We start from the raw sequence: 20,491 nt of genomic DNA on the forward strand, positions 1-20,491 counted from the left end.
TGATTTATTATGAAGTGTCACGAAATCGGAATGCCGTACAGCGAGACATGAGCTAGTAGAAAATGCGTTCCCTGTTTCCCAGCCTCATTACTCAAAGATGCAGCGTCCCTTTCTCCAAGTCTAATTTACCTGGCTTTTCGGGGCGCTCTGGCAGCAAAGGAAACGTAACCAGGAATGAAACACCTGACCCTGGCTGTCCCGTTCACCCACCAGTATTGCTAAACACATTGCAGTGACTGGGAAACTGGGTCTGCCTGGAAATTCGCAGCTACTGTGGTACCGAACAGTTGTACCCTAATGATGCTACTCCCAAAAGCGATTGCACAGGATTATAACATCCATTGCCTCATCAAGGCTGTCAGTGCACAAAGAGGGAATAAAACAGGCTTCGCGGAGGAGACAAACAGGGAAGTTTTCTTTATGCTTAGGAGCTTCTCCTGCTCTCTAATGATTCCTGTCTCCCCATGATCCGAATTCAAGTAAGCAGCATGTGGTATATTTGTGGCTACATCAGCAGTGGAAGAGCATGTGCAGTTCTGGCACCACGGAGCAGGTGATTTGCCTGCAGTTTGCAGTGGGCGCGCCAGTTTGGGTTTTAAGGTGGGAACTTGCCTTTTACGTGCTTCCTCCCAAAGAAAAGATAAACCAGCGTATTCAACATTAATTCATGCAAGCAGCCTTCCTCTCCTACAGATTAATGCTTTCTGCATAAGGTAACCCAAACAAGCATAGTCTGTGGTTTGAAATATTTTTCTGGATGTTTCTGGACATTTCTCTTTAAAGGCCCTGATCCTGGAAACCACTGAGTTGAGTCAAATCACTGAAGTGAATAACCTGGTGTATCTGCATAAGCAAAGAGCAGAGGTTGAAACATGTGTTTCTGCTCTGCAGCAGAACTGAAAAATGGAAGTGTAAACCTTCCCAAAGGGATATGGCCCGAATGGGCTGGGCGCATCGTGGAGCAATCGGAAAGAGGAGCTGATGCCTGGAACTGGTGAACAACAATTTGTAGGAAGGGCAAACCTCTACCTATTAAAAAAAGAACTTTTTATCTAAAAATATAGATTGAATCACACATCCCACCAGTTGTGTTAAGGATTTACCAGCAGTAGCAGTGTGAGTGAAAACATGACCCCATTCCACCACGATGAAATGTTACAGAAGACCAAAAAGTTGAACTGAACAAAATAAACTTGGTAACAAATTTATGTCTTGTAAGTTCTTTCACATGAAGAATTTTCCTTATATCTAGGCATGTTACAACGAGTTCAGTCTGTCTTAAGGCAATAGTGGCTGTTGTTTTTCTTGCACAAAATGCGGAAATCATCAGAAGAAAATTAACCGGAACTCATCCTTGTGTGCAACGCTGCAAGGCTCACAAATTTCAAAAATCTTTTCTCTATAGAAATGCTTTAGACGGAATCTTTGTGAAGTAAAATCCAGAGACTAGTTTTTTCGCAGCGCTGACAGTGCCTGCCGTTCCAGAGGAGACTGTGTGATGTACCACTCTGAAATATTGTCAGCGAGCTGGGAAATGTGAAGGCACTTTCATAGCGAGGCAGGGATGAAAGCGAAGAAGTTTGGGTTTGCTTTTTTGTTTTGCTTTGTTTCTTAGTCCTAATAAAATTTGCCAGTAGCTTCTCCCCTCCCATTATGTTCAGCAGAGAAAGGGGACATGATTCTCCACCAGAGCGGTTAGGGTGTTCAGGGGAAAGGGAAGAGTTGTGAATTTTCTACTCAAAGTGTTCATTTTAGCCAGTGACAAATTTTTGTGAAAGATCAAAATAGTTGTGAAAGCGGAGATTGGAGCTGCGGGTCTCCCAGCAGACTGTCCTTTACTCTCTCACAATGAGTCCTGAAACGTTAACGGCAGAGCTCTAGAGGTGGAGCTGGGAGAACACCCACCCCCTACGTCTTCAAGTTGGGTTCTTTTCAGATTTGAAAAATGTGGATTTCAGTCTAACCTGGGATTACATCACAAGGGAAACAAGGAGGCAATTGTGGAATTAGGCAGCAGTTGAGTAAACACTTCCAGATGACAATTTTGGATTTTAAGCTCCTAAATTACTTGGGGAAATCTAGCTTTAAGCGACCTGCCGGTACACCCGACATCCATCCCTGTAAACCTAGGACTCGAACCCAGTTCCTACCCGCAGCCGGTGTCTAGACGGTTGAACCATAATTGCTTTGTCTTATCTGCTCTAAATTCACTTTTTCAAGGTGCATTACAAAAGCTATTTCTCTTCTGGGATGCATACAGGTGGCATTTTAAAATGTAGCAAGCACCCTAGTCTACAGAACCTGCTTGTCACAGAAAATGACACAGTTTGCATGTGACCTGTAATGACAGTTGCTAGTTGAAAAGAAACCAGAAATTCAGCTATATCTTCCACACTTTGGTTGCAGCTGCCATCAACTAAATCTCTCTCCAAGGGCAGATGGTGCCCTGTACAATGAACAATTTAATCTTTAGCAAATAGAGAAACTTTGCCAAAAAATCCACATTTTTTTCTCCAAGAATAGGCTGTCAATAACATGTGCTCTCAAATACATTGTGATTTGATGACTATGCTTTATTTATAGGAAAAACAACAAATTAAATGTTCCCCTTTTTTTAAATCTTTTTTCTCCCCCCCGCCCCCACCTCCTTACAAGCCTGTCATCCTTCCAGATACCCCCGCGCTGGGCTTTGTCTGAACGCACAAGCGATCAGGAGGGACGAGTGAAGTGTCAGGACCTCTCTCGCTCTGCGCCTGTTAGATATCATATGTACTCGCCCTTATTGCTGAACATGTGTGTGGATCCTATGTCACCTGGAGGCCCAAGATGAGATCAGGGGTGAAATCCTGGCCTAGGAATCCCATTGTTTCCACAAGGCCAGGATTTCACTCAGTGTCTGTGAAAATACAGGGAGCTGCAGCCCCTAATTTTTAGCCTGACTCAGTCTATCAAAAGACAGCTGAGGAGTGCAAGGAGGTGAACGGTTTGCCCAAACTCCCACTCTTTTGGGGTGCGAAGAGGGCTTTAATGGCCAGCCCGCTGCCTTTTCCTCCTCTTGTGGCCATCTCCGCAGGAAGCGAGGAACGGCGGAGCACGCCTTTCTCCCAGCAGTGATCCCCGCCGGCACCATCCCTACACCTCGATCACTGCCGTAGCTGCTTGGGACCCTCGCAAAGACCCAGATTGCCCAAACTATCAGCATTAAAAACAACTTTTTTTTTTTTTTAGGCTGGTTATTTTCAGGCTAAATAGTCCCCCAGCCTGAGGCACCGTACAGTCAGCTTACCAGTAAACCAAGCAGGGTAACTGCACTGGTGAGCAGTCGCTTAAGGAGGTGGGAAAGGGGCTGCTTTGACCAGCAATGCAACGTAAGTGGCCTCTGCCCGTTTTCACGCTGCGCTGCTCACCCAGCTGATTGGCATCTTCGTTAGCTGAGCCCCGAGGGGCTGCAACGCCTCACCTCCCTCCCGACCTGCTCCTTTCGTTTGTCCGTGTCTGTGGGGGAACGTGTCTCATTGCTCTTTCTTTTAAAATGCTCCTGGATTCTTGTCTAGTCCTTCGTAGAAGAAACTGTCTGCCCTCTGGGGAACTGCCCAGGCTAACAGATGTCAGCATTTTCTCAAGCCGTGTTGCTCAGGTGCATTTGGAGGATCTAACTGTGTGTTCAGGGATGTCTAGTAACCCTCGCGAGCTGGACACTGCTGCACATATTTAGAAGCTCTGGCTGGGCTGCTTTTTGTCCCGAAATGCATGTATACATATGTATGCATGTATACACAGAGGAATTTCTGCATCTTTTTCATAGGTTTCAAGCAGCACAACTGGTCAGCACGTGTCTGCAGAGGCACATCCCTAAAATGTCCTGCATCTGTGTAGCCCAACCACAGTATACCCATCGTGTCCACAACTGGCTTTACTGTGTTTGCTGTAGTCTGCACAATACTAATATGCGTATTCCTCAGAGTTATGCTCTACCAGGGTCACAGCTGAGAAATCCAAGTCATCTAGAATTATATGCACAGACATCAGAAATTTCAGAAAAGAAGCAACTCAGAAAGTGGAAGGGGGGCTTTTATTCTTTTTTTTTTTCAGCAGATTTCAAGGAAATTTGTATTTTATAGCCTGCAACTGTTAGGCTAAGTAGCTGATGTCATCACTGAACCCCTGCAGATAAGGTGTTTTGCACCAGCTGCAGATGTGAGCTCTTATGATCTTGCTACTGAAATCCTGAAGTCTTTTATCTGGCCTTGGCCTCTGCCGCGTAACAAAATACCTTCAACAAAGAGTTTTCTGAGATAAATAAGACTTTAATGACTTCAGGTTTTTATTAAATGTAGTTTCCATAAAGAAGCTGCCAGGCAGTGAGGTCTCTGAATTCCACCACCTGGGTGTTTCTGCGATCAGGCAGTTGTGTGCTTCGGCAGACACACCTCCAGGAACATCTGAGTTGGAGCCCACATTTTTTTTTCCATTATCTTGTCCCACATTCTCATAGAGTTAGATCATGGGACAGAAACATGTTTTACAGTAAAGGAGACCTTTTATTGCACCTCCCTTTCCCTATGGCTGTGGTCGCAGGCTGAGCACGCACAGCCCAGGCTGTTCTGCAGGAACGAAGGGGGCTCGCGGCCCTGCTGGCGACAGCCATGGGCTGTGCTGGTGTATTTACCCAAACCATCACCTCTCCCTGTGCTCTGCTGCTGGTGTTGGGGAGCAGCGGATGCAATTTGTGTGCTGTGCATAATGTAGTTCATTGCCACTCTGATACACCTCCATATGACGTACATTAGGAACCCTATTCTTCAGATATCATGTAGAGCCTTTCCATGTGTTCGTGTGGGGGCGGCAGGGCACCCTCTGCAAGAACAAGGCAGAAGTTAAAAAATTAGGTTTCACAATGGTTATTCTTACCCCTCCCAAAATGTGCTCCTCTGTAATAAGAGTGTGTTTTCTGAAATAAATACGTTCTATTTATTTATTTAATGTGCTGTAAAATGACCTTCTGGGAAGCTATTCCTGCTGCAAGGCTTTAAAATGGATGGGCAGGCATAACTTAGAGAGCATGCTCCTTACAATCAGTATGAATCATTTCAGTAGTTACTGTTTAGACTGATATAATTTTAGTTATAATTATGGGTAACGAGAACACATTTAGAGTCTGTAATATTGTAATTCATGGTGAGAGGAGCCCTAAATGAAATAAAATATATCCAGATTTCCTTTTTCTCCCCACCTAGGTATTGTGCACGTGAGCATGATTCTGTAAGGAACAGATTTTCTGCTGCTGTAAGAATCTAGCAAAAGTAGGTCAAAAATGACATCTAGAGATAACATGTTTGGTAACCACAAAGGGACTGGCTGTGTCTTTCTCTTTGGCCTTTTAGGAGCCCTGCAATGTAGTACTGCAGGTACAGCTATAGCATGATACGGTTTTGATCCATAGACTCCCACAGACTTCAGTGAGCGGATCGGTTATTAGTATCCCACTAAACTGATAAAACATGATGAAGTGATATTAGCAAAGATCTGAAAATACAAAACAAGTTATAAGCACATGAAGCTATATTGTCTTAGAGGATCTACAGTACCATCCAATACCATCACACCTCAAGCAGTATCGCTGAAGTGGTGAAGGTTCCCCTGTTAAAGCCAAGAAGCAAACGAGGATAGCAAACCCCCAGCGAAGGACCTGAAGAGTACCCTGAGCTGGCAGCTGCTGCATCCCACCCACCAGCAAGTCAAGCATCGTGTTAACCACAAGTAGTGTGACTTTTGGCTGTGGAGAAAAGGGAAAAGGAAGGGGTGGGGGGAAGCACAGGATCTGGCATGTGTTCGCGCACACGCGTGTGTGAAAGAGGGAGAGCGACCTCGACGCTCAGCCCGCGAGACGGGAGCCGTGCAGGAACTGAGGAGCACGGCTGAGCACGGCGGCTGCCAGCCCGCCGAGGACGGACACATTCACATTAGCCGCTGACATACAGCTCACAGTTGCCTCAAATTGCACACGTGTTTGCGAGTTCATATTTCAAAGGTTTCGTAGGTGTGTTTTTACAGTAAGGTTTGAATGAAGAAAGGGAAGCTGCGCCACGTACAAGGAGTGGGAAGGTGCTTGTTAGAAGGAGCCCTGAGTTCTGACACATTCGCATTAAAATAGGTACAATTTTTTACATCTGTTGATGGCTTGATAATTAAAGTTAAATAAAAGCAAAGCTTCAATATCTGCATCTGATAATTCACATAAGCTGTACAAGACCAGCATAATGCACACCCTCAATGGCATTTTTATGATGTAATTAAAATGATACAGTTTTCTTTATAGTACAGGTTAAACCACATTCCCATAAATGCCCAGGCAGCAACAAACTTTGCCCATCAAGTGCTATTTGAACACCGAGCTCCTGTGCCCCAGATCACGGGTTACAAGCTCTCCACATACTCCCCAAACCTCTTAGAGCCTTGATAATGAAATACATAAACCATGACCCTTATTGATCTGGCCTCACACTAATTAATTTCCCAAAGTCCTGTCCCAGCCTGCAGTGACATCGATGCAAAACCGAGGATGGAGACTTTGGTTGGGCAAAAGTCCTAGAGGGGAAGCACTCATCCCATTGAAATCAATGCCAAGTTCCCATTGATTTTAGTCACGCATGGATGTTACCATTAGTCAAGTATTTGGAAGCTTAGTGTCAAAAGCGTATACAATTGTCGTGAATGGCTTTTATACAGGTGGTAAAACCAAATTCCCTGCAACCATGCAGCAGTGCAGCAAGACCTCCCTCCAGCTTTGGGGGGGCTGTAGCTCCATGTTGTCTTTTCTCCAGCAGCAGCAAAACCAGTTTAAGAGGTTCCCACCCTTCCCCTTTGGCTGTGCAGTCCCAGCGCGGCACTGGAGTTATTGCCGCTCCATGCAGCTACCGGCGCGGCCGCGTTGCAAGCTGGAGCGGGGACAGCCCCAGCTCACGGCCCCGCAGCCGGCTGCGCTGCCACCGCAGAGGATCACGTCCGGCTGGGGCGAGGGCTTGACGTGATAGGAAGGGGCGCGAACTTCTGTAGCCGGCTTTGTTGCCGAAAGAGTTTCATGTGGAGCTACACCCTGACTAATCTTCCTTTGAAGAGCTTTGCCAAGGAGATTTAAGAAAGTCCTTAATGTTTCTCCGTGTGCATTCCCCCTGTGACGTGGGAGCAGCCAGAAATATTACTAAGCTGATTTTACAGCTGGTCACAGTGTAATACAAGAGTCTAAGGATCTTCCTCACAATGAAGAGAAAGGAAAAGCAATCAGGAGTTTGGCTTTGCAGTTTTCCAATCCAAGCCCTAGATAAATATTTCCCACTGGCAGAGAACCAGTTACTTTGCTTCAAATCAAGATTCCTTCCCAGAATTAGCACTTTTAGTAGTACTACATGCTACTTAATTGTCCAAACAACATTCTGGAGGTAGAACTGAATTAAGCAAGAATTACGGCTCTTGCATGAAGCTGTTTCACCACAGCCTCATGCTGGCCTATGTCGGACCAGCCCACGGGTTTGATTTTCAGCACCCACGAGTTGCACAGATGCTCTGCACTTCAGACCCACTAGAGATCTTAGTACCATCCCAAGGTAGGACTTAAGTAGCATGCCACAGGTGTGTTTCCATCTCGGTTTCCATCTCCTGCCTTTGCAGCAGGTAGGCTGCAAAGCCTACCTAAAAATGTAAGGTTCAAACGCCTGTGACATCTCTCCAGTTGGTACTCAGGCCGTTTGTAGAAGGTGGTTCTGTACCCGTGACCTTTGCTGCAGAATCTGACCCAGATTACTACAGAATTATACTTCCAGCTCTAAGCTTTACAATAATAAGGCTTCTGGACTTCTTTAAAACTTGAACAAGGGGTAAACTGACACAATTTTGTCCTTTTGCAGTGAAAAATAGTAACTTTGCAAAGTGTGAATTGCTCTGGAGTGTTACCTCTGAAACCTAAAGACAACATTGTAAAGTATCAACATACATTGCTTTTAATATCTTTTAAGTGATAGGTAACGACCTAAAGTTTTCACCACAATTTCAAACTGACTTCCATGCATTCTCAGGTGCCAAAAATCTCTACATTTAGCTGCCAAAACCTCTTTTTCTCTTCCAACAGTTTCTCCATAGCAGGTCTGGCTTGCCAATGCAGAACTCAGCATCACTGTGAGAACTGAAAAGGTGAAGATATTGTAAAACAAACCAAATAGTAAGCTAAATAACATGGAGTCAATGGACTTTTTTGTTTTCATATGGAATTTTCTGAAAAGTTTATTTTACTTTAAATAAAGTTCCTACTGAATTTCCAGTTGACTTAGCCAGAATACAAGGAACACCACAGGATTTAAGTTGTGTTTGCTGAAGTGTATGTGGCCTTGAACTGATACGATATTTCTCAGTTACATATTTCTTTTTTTTTTCTGTGCTCTCCCCAGACTGACTTTCACTTTACTTATTTCCTGCTTCATTTCTCACCCTATTTTTCCACTTTTTTTTTCCTGCTGCTTTTCTCAGTCTCCTTCTCCCAGGCTATGAACAAACCAGCACTCAATCAGCTGAACTTTTAAACCCACATCTTGTAATTAAGTAAAACAAGCATCCTCCATCTCTATGCAGAAGTAACTTAACAGTTTCGGCCACTTAGCACTTTCCAAAGCTGCAGGATGGAAAAAAGCCTCGTGGAAGAACAACGCCTTTCAATGAGAGGGAGGGGAGGTGCTGCAACAACCAGGAATAACAGCAATAGTCCAGTGATTTAAACACAATATGGATACCAAGATCTCAGGTTGAACTTGAGGGTCTCTTGATTGGTTGTAGAATTAGGCACATCATATTGAGCAAATTTAACCAACTGGAGGGAAAAGCAGAGATGCAAAGCAGCATATTCAGGGGAGCAGGTTCGGGCTCAGCATCGGCTGGAGTTTACCCACTTATGCCAGAGCATTTATGGACTTAAGGATTTTTCCTTTATACTTGTGTGTCCTTGTCTTTTTGTGAGCCTAAAAGCGGGCAATGAAAAGCACAGCTGACTCTTGAGCAGCAATTATTATTAAGAAAAACAAATATTCAAGAAAATCTGGAATTGTGGTTAAAAAATTAATAATTATAGTTATTATTATTCTGCTTGCAGGACAAATGCCTTAGTTCCAGCTCTCCAGCCCAGGCTTCCCGCACTCAGCCCGTCTCTACGTGTCACTCCTATCCTGACATTGAACTCACAACAACCTGTACCGAGAAGACTGCCAAAAAAACTCCAGCTATTCTTCTTCATCCTCACTAACAATTTGGTAATGAAGTATTGATTTCCACTCCCCTGCTTATGGACGATATTAGATTTTCATTGATAAACTGCACTGGGGCTGTCTGGTCTCCGCTGTCCCTTTTTGCTGTCACTAAAACAAAGTGCCACTGAAGTAAGATAATGACTGAGAACATTGATGTACTTATTTTGTCAATTTGTAACACTTGACAGGAAAAAAAAAAATTCTTCATAGTTTAATGTCCAAGTGTGCTACACAAGACGCAGTCACATTGGAAGCTTTACTTTTCATGGTAATGTCCATTTCCTATTTATAACCCCTCTGGGATAGTTTGTCTAAAGGAAATGTTTCTATTCAGTGCAGCTATTACTGTTGCACCTGGGTTGCCCAATCCAGTCATTGCACTAGGGATCAATACATCACAGTAAGTACAAGAATTATTAAGTTAAAACAGATTCTGAGCCAAAAAACCTCTGAACAATGTTAATCTTCTGTGCAAGTTGTTCAAATAGTTATGCTTAACCATGTTGCTGCCAAAGATTTGTTTAAAATGGATTATTTTCGGTTTGTTTTATTCCTCAGAAATACATATATATATATATATATATATATATATAAATATATATATATATATTTAAATCTCCATTACAGTTTAATGACAAGACATACGAGATGGAGTGATTTTTAAACAAAAGTACTATTGTTAGATTATTGCACATTATATAAATATAGGTATATCTATATATAAATATCACTATATAAATATCTATATATAGATATAAAAGAATAAAAGTAGAATTCGTTTCTCAGTTACATGAGTGTAAATCTAAATATCTCTGTTGTAGTCAAGGGAGTTACTTTGGATTTATGCCACTGTAAAGGAGATCAGAATCTGGCCTTCACGCTGTCTCTCTGGCCCGTCTATTACTGTCTGTATTTACAGGCTTTAAAGCAGAGCTGCCTTTAAAATCAACAGAGACCTGATGAGAAAGGGGCTAAAAGGATGGCAATTGGAAATTTGTTCTTGTAACTTTTTTCATTAAAACTTTGAGGTCCCAATTTTAATTTGTGGAATATTCACGTTAATAATGAGATCTAATTAAGACATCCATTAAAAGCCCGTTAAAGTTAATTTAACGTAAAAATTCCAATAGAACTGTATTAGATTTTCTCCATTAAATTAACGTTATGGATTTTTAACGGATGTCTTAATTATACATTATTATTAACGGGAATACTGTATTACACAGTTTAAAATCGGGTACCTCAGAAAATCTTCCAGGATATTTTGATGTTACAAACCTCATATTACCTAGTGCACTGTTTGGAAAATCAGGCGCAGCCCTGTTTACTCTAGCTGAGCATTTCCTTGCAACTGAAGCAACCTGCCGTAGACATAATCCATCTCTGCATTTAACAAATGAACTTTCCTTATTCTCAAAGGGCAAATAAGTCTGGATCAAGTTGTAAACTGCTACTCCGTTACAGATGAAATATTCGAGGTACGCTAGGCAGGAATTTGAGAAGAGGATCTTTCTCAAATATGAGAGGGCCCTGGGGTATGTTTACTATTCCTTTATTGTAGATATGCAAGGATAAAACTGAAGTGCAACTTTTGCAAAAGCAGACTGAATATGCTTATTGTAGTCCCTACTGCTCGCGCAGACGGCCCTGTTTTGGCATTGTTTGGGAAATTTCGACATGATCCCTAAACTCAACATGGAGGAGAAAAAAAAGGCCCTTCTTATTTACCTCCTAGGGAAAGTGTTGCCCTTATGCCACATATAATAGCAAATTGCTTTTTTTATGGCATGCATAACCTAGATGGGAAAAAATATGGCGCTTGAGGGAAGGAGGGAAAGAGTAAATGAAGTTCCAGGAATGTCATTCTGAAGTAATGAGGCATGGACAGAAAATATACCCCTCACATCATCGGATTGAGATGGCAGTCGAAATAGCTTCATTGAAGTGTCAGCACTCATCCATCAATCAATCATCCACAAGGAAAAATAGCGACAGTACAACGGGGCGGCTTTTATGGGATTTACTCATGGGCATAGGGAATAGCAGCTCAAATGTAGTTCTGACATGAAAAGCAAGGTGCTGATATTATTTTTTATGATGGGAGGATCATAAAGTGAATTGAGAACAGTGAGGTCTGTCTTTGCTTAACCTATTCAACTGGAAATGAACGGAGCTCAACTGGAAACGAGCAGAGCCTTCAGATGGGTTAAGATTGAAGCCTGCATCGTGCTGAGCGCTGGCCATTGACAACAAAAGTCTATTAAAGCAAAATCGATGCATTAGCATGGAGTTCCTCAGAAGCTGCTACACTGCACAGCCCGGCGCAGAGTTATTAAGTGAAGTTACGTAATGTGAGGTCCTACCGAGCGAGTCCGAAGGCAGCACTTCCACCGGGGAGAGACGATGCGTGCGCTGCCGCCCCTTCTCCTTTCCCCACGCTTTTTTATTCTTTAGAAAAATATTTTGCTTGTTCCGGCATCCAGCCGGCAAAGCTCCCACCGACTGCCCCGCGGCGCCGGCGGGGTGTTTCGCCGCCGGCAGCGGCCGCGCGTTTCGCCCGCTCTCGCCCCTCGGCAGAGCCGCGCGGTTGCCCACGCCGGCCGGCCGGCCTCCAGCCTCAGTGGCGGCGGCTGGAGGTCCTCGGTGCCTTTTCCGCCTCCCTCTGCCGAAACCCCCGCGAGGCCGCGGGGCCGGAGGCGGCGGCGGGCAGAGCCCCGCAGCTTCTGCGCCGGTTGCCACCAGCCGTGGCATGATTTATCCCCGAAACCCAGCTCCGGCGCAGGCAAGCGCTGCAACAGCTCCTTAATTTCGAATCTGGCCACAAACCTTTATTACACAGTGCTAAACCTTGATTATTTTGCCTGCATCATTGTCCTCTGGGAACATTTTAGATACACATTTGAATTAAGTGATTTTTTTTTTTTTTTACAATAAGATATAAAAAAAGGAAATGTACGTCTCTGCTCTCTCTTTCTCTATATGAAACTGGATGAGCTGATAGTTTATCTGTCATATAAATCAGGTAACACAGAAAATCATTGCATCTTTTCTCTGTCGTATCTACTCAATATCTGCCGTACTGACTTTTATTCTTATTGGAGATCATCAAAACATTAATTAAAAGCCTGGTGATCAAACAGCCGAATATTTATGATTCACGTCCTTGCTTATTAACAAGTGGCATATTGATACACCACATATCCAAGCTGTTTGTGCTCTTGCGCTGCAATAAAGCAGTAAGAATTGTTACCCTCGCACACTGCTTGGAGAGATTTATTCAGAAACTGCAGCTCCCTTCCTGCCACCGTACATGTCAAAATAAGCCATATCACCTTAAAAAAAAAAGATATATTTTAAAAGGGGCAGACATAATCAGCACCTCTTTGGAGCCTAATATATAAGAATTTCGGTAGATCAGTCTCAGGTGTTTTTTCCAGGCCCATATTCTTTAAGCTGAGAGGGAGAAGGACACTTAACTTTAAAAATGGCTGTCATTAGTACAATAATAATTGTTGGTTTAAAAAAAAAAAAAAAACCTTTGAGAATCAGCTAACAAACCTACCCAGTAATTACTTGTCAATGCGACTTCCTCGTGATTTTTATTACCTACTTGTAAAAGTATTTACAAGACTGACCTCCCCAGCTTTTTTACAGATCATGGAGGATATAAGACGTCATTTTAAAAATCAATAATTATATATTAACATGATAGGGGTTGAGGCCTTCCAAGCAGTTCTTATAAGCTATTGTGTCGACTCTCACACATTTATGTAGCAAACATTGTTTTCATAATTTTCAGTCTTTTTTTCTTTCATTAATCATATTTTGATAAAGTGCGATATTTATTGGCTAATTTATGCCCATGGTTCAGGTCCTAAAATAGAGGTGGGGGGGTATTGGGGTTCAGCAGGGAGTGGGGCGAGCGGTGAGGTCTTGCAAAGGAAGCAAACGGTGCGGTGAGGTCCGGAGCGATCGTGCAGGGGAAAAGTGCAAAAGTAACCGAATGCGGGCCTGGGACGAGAGCTACGGAGGTGGGATTTGCTTTATTAGGGGTCGCGCCCACCAGCGCGCGAACGGCCCGATCCTGGCTGCTGCGCCGTCCGTCCGGGAAGGCGCTGCGCCGGGTCGGACCCCGCGGCCCTCAGCTTAGTGCTGCCCTGGGTATTAGGCTCAATCAATCAAACCTGCTGAGGAGACCCAGGGGAATGAAAGACAGCAAAATAATTTTGGGGGCTGGTTCCTCCCCAGCTCTAGGGCTGGCTCTGCCCGGCACCCCAAGGCCGGCCGCGGCTGGGGAGATGCCCCCGCTTGCCACCGTCACTCTCGCGCGGAAGGTGGCTCTCTGTCACGGCGGGCTTTTGTCTTTGCAAACAAATATACGACGCAATTTATATTTAAAATTCTCCCTATAAAGACAGTATTGATCACGGATTCCAGATCAATATGTTGCAATTACAACAGGCTTTAAGGGCCATCTGTCCCCAAGCAAGAGAATTGATATAACCACCTCTATATATTTTGAAAAAGTGCTGCTGGTGTGTGCCCGTCTGCTTGCTGTACGACCTGACATATTATTTTTGCTCCTAGGAAGCTGTGTTTAGGAGCTACATGGAGATGTAATTCTTGTTTATTGGCCCCCCACAAAGCGACCACAGACCGGCTTCGCTTTGGGTTTTGAAGTCGTAAAAAGGTCACTGACACTGTGCTTTCGTTGGCCTCGTTTTCCGGCTCCCCCCCCACAATTTATCCCACAGACTGGGACTTTTGTTTGGCCAAACCATCACTACCTTCTGCTGAAAAAGATCCACAATGACACTATCTAATTTCAGTAAGACTTAATATCTTTTCAGTAAAGCTGCTGAAGGGCATGAGATGGGTGTCCATAGGTGTGAACTTGGTCTTCTTTATATAGGACAGGTTGGACCACAAAGAAAAAGAAAGTAAAATTTTGAAACTTGTAACTGAAGAATGAAATGACATGCAACGAAGGCAGGTTTCAGTTCACATTTTGTCAAACCGAGGACCTAATCTATCAGCACTGGAAGTCAATGTAAGTCTTAATGTTACATTGATAGCACTGTATCAGGCACTAAATAGTCATTCCAGAAATAAACACTTCCTGGATTTTTTTTCTTAATTTATTACTGCAATAGTTGATATTTCATGCAAGCACACAGAATTTAGGATTTTGTTCTCTAATGATTTTCTGAAGAAAAACAAAAGGATACCAAAAAAAAAAAAGAACGTTTTGCAGTGCTAATAACAGCCTCTGCACCTTGCACATTAATGCACAACAACGGTACGTTGCTGGGGCGAGGGCCGGGGTCCGTCATGCCGTGAGCCACCTCTCCCAGATAAGCTCCAAACCTTGCTTGGCACCACCTCGGTCTCCTGTCGTTTCAGTACGTCTCTCAGCAGGCTGCCGCTTCATTTTTATACCAACTTCTCCAACTGGAAGCCAGATTCTGAATTCATTTCTGCTGGTGTAAGTCCAGAGTAACTCCCCTGAATTCAGTATCTTTACCCTCAGTCTACACAGACCTAAGCATTGTCCTACTGGTTCCAGCCTTGGACCCCTCACACGTTTAGATGGTTGTGCAAACAGCTTCAGCAAACAATCGGTACAGCTTACGTCCAGAGCGCAGTCTACACGTCAAAAGTTTTATAGTTATGTCAGGGAAGTGATTGCAAAACTTTGTAATTGATGTGACTATGCTGGTAAAAGTCCTAATGTAGAAACAGTTGTATCGCTATAAAGCACTTTATACTGGTACAGCTTATTTCGCTTTGCTGGACCACTTTTATACTAGTGCAAGCACTTTTATCCCAGTATGCTTCAGTCTATAGCAGTGGCCATTTGTTGTTTTAACTATGCCGGCAAAACGTTAAGAGTAGATAAAATTTAAAATGACACTGTTGTTTCTTGTACCAAAGTGTCTGTAAAATATTTTCTTTGAAAGTGTCTTAAAAAGTGAAATAGCTGTACCACTAGACTTACTGCAGAGTAATAAACTTCCAGTTCATCTTCACTCTCAGCTCATGAAATGTCTTCAGGCCTTTGTAAAAAGCCCTGTTTGAGAAAACAAATTAAATACTAATCCTAGCAGGTCATACATCTCTACTTGAGTTTGTACCATCTAGCTGTGCAAACCTTTTTTTCCCTTTTTTTTGATCTAAGCAAAGACAACAAATTCTTTCATTACACTTAGATGAGACAGCAGGAAAAAAGAGCAAGATTTTGAAAACAAAATGAGAGAAAAATCTTGCAAAAATCTTGTGCTCTAATGCAACGACAGCGTTCTGTTGAAACCCAAATCCCCACTTGGGTGCCAGCCCCGGGCGAAGGGATGCATTTACAGTACTGAAACATCCATGTGCAATTGTCGCAAATGAGACAGATTTCTGTGTTTTCCCTTACAAACTGGTCCACGTAACATTCAAAGATTACGTATCTGTATATATCTAGGTAGATGCACACCTATATACAGATATCTACCCCCACATAACTCATACATACGTGCGTGCACACACTGTCAGGCTGTGTGGGTGTGTGTATAGCTATTTATGAACAGGCACCGATTCTGTGGTTGAAGTAACAGCTGGGCACTGTTGGCACCAAGCAAACAGCAGATACCTTCAGGACGTACAATGCAGTATTTTGGCTTTATAATGCAGCAAATGCTGGAATGTGCAATACAGGTTGCAAAAGCTGACAAGCTAAACAGTTCGTATTTGGCTCAGGGTACTTAACTGTCATATGTCTCTGGTACAATATGCCCTTTTGTCTAGTGCTCAGGCACCTCTTACTAATCCTTCCCTTTGTTGTTGGGATTTTTTTTCTTCTGTACATTTGTTTTGCTTTTCAATATCTTGAATATGTCAGCACGAATGGTAAGAGATCCACCCCCACCTAAAATCATAGAGCGTAGTTGGCCATAATAGTAAATTTGACAGTTTTGCTCTGCCCCAGCGCTTGTGGTATGTTGTTTGTTATTGGCAGCATCTTCAGGTTACATACGTGACCCGTGGTGTTAGTTCTAGAGTTTTGTTTTTACAAAATAAAATGAATCAAAAGCTCATTCCTCTTAAAAAAACATGTATATATACGACAAATTGCGAGAAGGAAAGATTAAACACATTTTTTATATTAACAACGCAAATGGGACTCCTTTCAGAGAGAACTCCCGGTGACTTTATCCGTCGAATGTTTCAGTGCTTCTGCACTAATTTTGTAACAAGTGCATGCTGTATAGAGTATATTGCCTGTATACTTAGAGTGGAGGGGGGGGCCAAGCTGCTTTTCCTTGTGCACTGCAGCTTGTTTGGATGAAAAGTTACACCTTTGATGCATTTTTATACTGTACATATTTGTATATATTAACTATATTGCCATGTTATGAACACAGATTTTTGTTATATTTGCTTGTTTCTGTTTCCTACAAAAATTGGTCCATGACGGGGGATATTTTTTTTGTATAGAAACTATGCTTGTAATTTTTTTGTTTGTTTGTTTTCTTGGTCATCATCTTTTAATGGCTCATAAAGGAATTAGAGATGAGATTTTGGAGGAACTATGAGAAGCAAGTCTGTGTTTGCATGAGACCTGCCCAATTGCTGGCTATACAGGGGGGCGGGGGGAAGAGGGGAAATCTAAGGCAAGTTTTGCTTTTAAAGCATGCTTAGTCCCACGGGAAAACTCATACGTGTACAATTATTCTCTTTGTATTTTATCTAATAGTGCCTGAATTTTTTTTAATGTCTTTTTAGAGGAACAATTCATAATTGTCAAAATTTGAAACATTAGCTTAATTTTGTTTTCATGACCTCTCATTTCTCCTCCTTATTTATTTTGTTGCTGTTTATAATGGGCCCCAAGGCCATTTCTGACATTGCAGTGTTCTTCTTCCACATTAAGGATGTTTTTAAAATTACTAAGATTATTGAGCCAACAGGCTGTTTTAATCAAAACCATGTTTCACTTGGTTTTGATGATTATGAATGGTCCTTACAACGCAAAAAACCCTTTCTGCTAGGAGGATTGTACCACCTAGTGGTGCAAAAGATTCATCACAGATATGCATCTGCCCACTACTTACTGTCTTTCTCAAAGCCTAGCTGGCAATTTCGCTTCCAATTATTTGCTTATAATAACTAACTTAAACTAAACAAATTGAAAATGTTAATGGCATTTTTTTTCTTTGGTTGATTGCTAAATAAATTCGTATAATTTATACTAGAGGAGATTACTGCTTTTATTGTTTTGGGTTCCCCCAAACCAATTATTAACAATCAGGACTATGTATCTCATTAAATTTAAATCAGGTCAAACCTATTTATCTAAGGCCTTTTCTGATTTACAAGAAGACGACTGTATTCCCGTGCATTTAAGATGTATTTCTGTGTATGATTTTTGCAGCATTGAATTCTATCAAAAGTGATTTTTTTTTTGTTCTATATTTTTACCACGGCAAATGCATTGCCAAAAAAAAAAAAAAAAAAGCCCTCAACTTTACCACAGAAAACATTACTTTTTATGCCCAGGGATTTTTTTTTTTTTAATAAAATCACTGCAGTTTAAGAACTGTAATTAAAGCCCTGAATAATAGATCACACATCTTTATCTGTTGTGTTTAAAAGGAGAAAAAAAAAAAAATAGCCCAAACTGTTCACATAATCCTGAATGCCTCATTTCCATAAAAAAGGTTTCTATACATATATTATTTACATTTTTAAACATGGTAATTCTTTCCTTTGTGGCATAAAATGTCTCTTTTCCACTGCAGTTGTTGGAAAGCGCTTGTTCACATCTGAAATGTTATTGTAATTTGCATCAGGAAACCCAACTGCAGACATTAAGGACTTGGGTGTGTTCAATTATGATTTTGCTGGAGGCTGTCCCTCATTTTAATGCTGCACTCATTGAACTACCTTGCTGAAACCTGGCTGATACGGCTCGCCACAGACATGCCTCACAACATCATTAGCTTTGCAAATGGCTTCATTTCAGTCAATGCAGACTTCAGTTTTGGCCAATTGTAAAATGGAAATTTGAAAAGGAGAAAAAAAAAAAAAACAGATGCACTTAAAACATGAAAAGAATTATTTATATGATAAAAATATATTTAGATTTTCAAAGCACAAGACTGAACAGAAGTGCTCTTTTTATGCTTTCTGAAGATGTTACTGTTAAAAGTCTTTCTACATCAGGCTTAATAAATCTGTAATGACATTTGATGGATTGATTTTTGTGTGGGTTTTTCTTTCCTTCCTTTCCTTTTTTTCCCCCCCCCCCCCCGTCTTTCTCTACGGAGAAGGAAAAAGACTGACCTGGAGAGGCTGTGGGAGCAGAAACCACAGGAATGTGCCTGTTTCAGTAAAACTCATGCACGATTTCTAGCAGCCTCCCTTCCCCTAAATAATAATTATTAAAAAAAAAAAAAAAAAAGAAGAAAAAGAAGAATCCGACTCCACCGTGCGGGGCTGGCTCCTGCGCAGCGTTTCCTTCCTCTCGCCGGGCTTCGCTGGCCCCTCGGCGCCGGGTTGTTGGTGGGGCGACGGGCAGCGAGGCTCTGGGCCGCCGCCGCCCTCGGCGCCGCCAGCCCGAAACCGGGCGCGATGGAGCCGCCGCCGCCGCCGGGGCTGGGTGTCCTCGGCCCCCCGCGCCCCCCGCCACCCTCCGCGCCCCGGCCCCGAAGCTCCTGCTTAGCGCGGGCGAGCGGGGGCCGCCGGGAGCCGGCGGCTGGGTCAGGCGCGACGGGGCCGCGGCGCCCGGCGGCCGGGGCGACGCGGGGGGACGGGGACGGGGGGCAGCAGCCACAGGGGCACGTGGAGCCCCTCAGAGCCGCGCGAGCGAGCCTGCGCTGGGGGGCACGGCCTGGGGCGCGGGGCACGGCGCGCCGTGTGGGGCAGGGCACGGCGTGTGGGGCACGGCATATGGGGCACGGCGCATCCCACGGGGCCTGGCGCGTCGCTCGGGGCACGGTGCGGCGTGTGGGGCAGGGCACGGCACGTGGGGCACGGCATATGGGGTACGGCCCATCCCACGGGGCCTGGTGTGTCGCTCGGGGCACGGTGCGGCGTGTGGGGCAGGGCACGGCACGTGGGGCACGGCATATGGGGTACGGCCCATCCCACGGGGCCTGGTGTGTCGCTCGGGGCACGGCGTGCCACGTGGGGCAGGGCACGGCGTGTGGGGCACGGCATATGGGGCACGGCCCATCCCACGGGGCCTGGTGTGTCGCTCGGGGCACGGCGTGCCACACGGGGCAGGGCACGGCACGTGGGGCACGGCATATGGGGCACGGCGCATCCCACGGGGCCTGACGCGTCGCTCGGGGCACGGCGTGCCACACGGGGCAGGGCATGGCGTGTGGGGCACGGCATATGGGGCACGGCGCATCCCACGGGGCCTGACGCGTCGCTCGGGGCACGGCGTGCCACACGGGGCAGGGCATGGCGTGTGGGGCACGGCATATGGGGCACGGCGCATCCCACGGGGCCTGGCGCGTCGCTCGGGGCACGGCGTGCCACACGGGGCAGGGCATGGCGTGTGGGGCACGGCATATGGGGCACGGCCCTTCCCACGGGGCCTGACGCGTCGCTCGGGGCACGGCGCGCCACGTGGGGCAGGGCACGGCATGTGGGGCACGGCGCACCCCACGGGGCCTGACGCGTCGCTCAGGGCACAGCGCGCCACGTGGGGCAGGGCACGGCGCGTGGGGCACGGCACATCCCATGGGGCAGGGCACGGCGCACGAGGCACACTGTGCGCCGTGGGGCACAGCGCGTCCCATGGGGCAGGGCGCGCCGCGTGGGGCAGGCCCCAGCCCCGGTGCCCCGGCTGGGTGCAGCAGCCTTTCCGCCCCGCTGGCGCTCCCGCTACCGGACGGCGAGGCCACGAGGGAGGACAGGCCGGGAGGAAAGGCCGGCCCGGCGGCCCCGACCCTGCGCGCCCGGCTCCGGGGCCCTCGGGGCTGGCCCGGACGGCAGGGAGCTCGCGGCAGCAGCGCCCCTGCCTGCGGCCTCGGGGCCACGCTGCCGGCTGGCCTGAAACGAGTTACGCAGTGCTCAGCCCGAGGGAGGCCGAGGCACCCTGCTCGCCCCGCGCCCCCCCGGCCACGGCCGCCCTCCAACCTCCCTACGCCACGTAGTTATTCCGCTAAGACACTTCCCAGACGATGCCTTGCAGTCCTACCTTACCC

The 20,491-nt window shown here is 45.2% G+C and overlaps 1 protein-coding gene across 1 annotated transcript in view; it reads left to right on the forward strand.

The window, feature by feature from the left end:
* Nucleotides 1–18,512, forward strand: part of TSHZ2 (teashirt zinc finger homeobox 2) — a 233,870-nt gene extending 215,358 nt beyond the window's left edge. The window contains exon 3 of the mRNA XM_009684017.2: nucleotides 9,137–18,512. The gene's annotated coding sequence lies outside the window, so the exon portion shown is untranslated. The remainder of the gene's footprint in view (nucleotides 1–9,136) is intronic.
* Nucleotides 18,513–20,491: the final 1,979 nt, after the last annotated feature.

The sequence above is a fragment of the Struthio camelus genome, chromosome 18 (genome assembly GCF_040807025.1).
Source record: "Struthio camelus isolate bStrCam1 chromosome 18, bStrCam1.hap1, whole genome shotgun sequence".
Taxonomy (NCBI): Eukaryota; Metazoa; Chordata; class Aves; order Struthioniformes; family Struthionidae; genus Struthio; species Struthio camelus.